Raw genomic sequence first — 3,141 nt, 5'->3', positions numbered from 1 at the left:
GATTGCGAAGACCATAGCCTGTATCAGATGCACCTTAGTCTCCAGAGAGACACCATTGCTCTTCAGTACTTTGGAGAGGTCCCTAACAGCAGACTTATGTTCTAGATGGGGTGAAACAGTAAACTTTCGGTTTCTAAAAGTCAGGAAAGGTTTAGTTCCATTGTACTGTGAAAACGGAAAATGAAAAGTAAAGAGTTGGAAAAGACAGGTGCCAGCTAATCCTGAAACCTTTGAAGGCTTCATTTTGCAGCAAGATTTATACTAGTTATACTGTTTATATCCAGGTATAAAAAAGGGGTATTTATACATTTGATTTTTTGGTTTCTTAGATAAGAGTTGGATTTGCTGCTTATACCTTTTGATATGGTTAACAACTTCATGTCCTCATTGTATCAGAGACCAGAATATTCAGGATAGTTACACAGTAGATCCAGATTGGTAGGGAATATAAATGTAAATGAAGCAGACCATAAACTTTTTAGAGGTTACTCTGCTTTTAAGATGTATTGGGTGTAGGACTTTAGAATCAGGGCTTAACAGCTTTTTCTGCTGGGCTTATACCTAGATCATACATAGCTGCTTCATACTAAAACACTTATAATTTAGTGATGGTGTTGAGGAAAGACTTGGTTGCTTGGGCTGAATTACAAAGACTACATAAGCATGAATGAATTTAATATTTCTTGGCTAGGTGATTTTTATGATTTTCTTGCAGTTCTTTTGTTGGAAGCCATTATTTGAGGAGAACATCTGGATTTGTGTCAGTTGTGGTCCAAAAGTTAGTGAGCTAATACGCCCTAATCTTTATTGAGAAACAAACATGGACATATTTGGAATATGCGATGCTTTAAATATTATGTGTGAAAAACACAATCTCTTTGGCCTTTTCAGAAACATTGAGATTTATTAAGATGACTATTTTGATTTATTGGACTAAAATAATGCAGAGGTCCAAACTCACTACAAATTCCATAAGCAACACTAGCCTTTGTATGAATAAAGTCCCTGAGGGTTTTTGTCCATTCTGCATTGACTGGTGATGGGGAGTCATAGTCATTTGAAGGGTTTAGGACCATTTTCCATTATTTTAGCACTCCCTATTTTATCTTAAGGGGGTGCGTCATAAGATGATATCTAGGGGCATTAATCAAATTAATTAATCTTTCCAGGAACACAGAGGTATTTAGTCAGAAGGTAAACAAAATGGAACCACTTTAGTTTCAACCTTATTTTTTCCCCCAAAAATTTTAAAAATGTCATAGCAGTAAAGAATTTGGCATTTATTTATTTACTGTAAGCTTTATGGTTGTTATTGTGTTCATTAGATCCAAACCAACCCTTAGCTGACCTTAGTAGTTTTTCAGAGGCACTTAATCGCATGGGGGGAGATTACCTATCCTTCTCCCACAGATCAGCTGGTGGACTCTAAATGCGTGCGTTTGGGATTGTAGTGCAGCTTCTTACCACTAGGCCACCAGAACCCCCTAACTTTATGATAGTGGATAAGATATTATAGAGAATCACAGTTAACTGCATGTGAGATGCAAGAAACAGATATTGTGACTTGTAATAGATGATTTTATACATGAAAATTTTTTTTTTATATACATGAAAATTTTTAATGGCTCTAAGATACTGTTTAACCTGTAGAATTATTGGCTTTTTTTAATAGTTTAATGGTTTGATGCATAAAAGAATCTGTTTCCTTATAAAAATCTTTGTTCATATCATCCTTCCATGTTGAAATCTTTGTTTACTTTGACTAGCTTGGTTAATTAATGAAAATTTAACCATCTCACTTATCAACTAGCCTATTATCTATTAACATTTCACATTTATAGCAATAAGTAAAAAGATCAGCTATCAAACTGGTGTGTGCATTGGTGAAACAAATCTGACAGCAGTAAGTGCTGTGAAATGTGAGTCAACCTGAGTGTGATGACTCAAATTATATGTTAGTTTGACTAGGGCATGATTTTCAGTGATTGGGTAGTTTTTTAATGTTGTAACTTGCCAGGTATTTGGTGATTCAGTTTGGCAGTTATGTAATGATATAGTTAGTAATTCAAATATTTACATAATGCTAATTTTCACTTAATGGCTGCCTGGTCTCTGAAACTTAACTATATAAACTACTGAACAATGGCTCTAATAGAATTGCTTTCAGGTGTTAAGAAACATACACGACATTTTCCTAAGAATGATTCTTAAAAATAACAAGCAACAAAGCAGAATAAAAATTCCTGTTATATTTTGTTGACCCTTCATCATGGTTAGTACTGTGCGTCCATCAGTGTTGCTCTTTCCTTTGGCTCATTTGGGAAGTGAGAACAATTTTATTGTTTATAAAGTCTAAATGGTTTTAGGAACTATTATTACTCAATTTGCTTGGCTCCACAATCATTAGTCTTGGTAGCAGCATCCAGGAAATCAAAAGACAAATTGCATTGGGAAAATCTCAGGGACCTCTCCAGAGTACTGAAGAATAACAATATCAGTCTAGAGACTAAGGTGCACCTGATCCAGGCCATATTTGTTATGCATCAGAAAGCTGGACAGTGACTAGGCATAATAGAAGGACAATTGATGCCTTTGAGCTGTGGTGCTGGAGAAGAGTATTGAATATATCATGGACTGCTAGGAGACAAAAACAGGTTCTTCCTGGAGGGGATGAAACCTGGCTGCTCCTTGGAGGCAAGGATGCTGAGGCTTTGTCTGACATACTTTGGGCATGTTTCAAGACGTACTAGTACTTGGAGAGGGACATCATGCTTGGGAGGTTGGAGGGACAGGGTAAGAGAGATGAATGAGATGGATTGACTCAGTGACTAGGATAATCGGGTTTGGTGTGTCAGAGGTGGTAAGTTTGGCTTAGGATAGAGCAGGGTTCAGAGCTGTTATACATAGAGCCACTATGTATTGCAAGTGACTTAATGGCACATAACAACAAGAACAACAAGTTATAATTTTTTGAACAAAAGAATGGAATATCTTTGTTTAGAAACCCTTTTTCATAATTTAGACTGAGTTTTGTTTTTTTAAAAGATTCAGTAGTTGGAAAACATGGACTCGGTGACAGAAATGGAGCTGGAGAGAGAATGATCGAATTTTGGACAATCAATGACTTATTCATAGCAAATA

At 35.9% G+C, this 3,141-nt stretch overlaps 1 protein-coding gene across 1 annotated transcript in view; it reads left to right on the top strand.

The window, feature by feature from the left end:
* LOC102845032 (pre-mRNA 3' end processing protein WDR33-like) overlaps positions 1-3,141 on the top strand; it is a 111,041-nt gene that overhangs the window by 87,387 nt on the left and 20,513 nt on the right. The window lies entirely within an intron of this gene.

The sequence above is a fragment of the Elephantulus edwardii genome, unplaced genomic scaffold (assembly GCF_000299155.1).
Source record: "Elephantulus edwardii isolate Elephantulus edwardi_28Jun2011 unplaced genomic scaffold, EleEdw1.0 scaffold00453, whole genome shotgun sequence".
Lineage (NCBI taxonomy): Eukaryota > Metazoa > Chordata > Mammalia > Macroscelidea > Macroscelididae > Elephantulus > Elephantulus edwardii.
The sequence above is the reverse complement of the archived record's forward strand: the minus strand, read 5'-3'. Positions and strand labels throughout refer to the sequence as shown.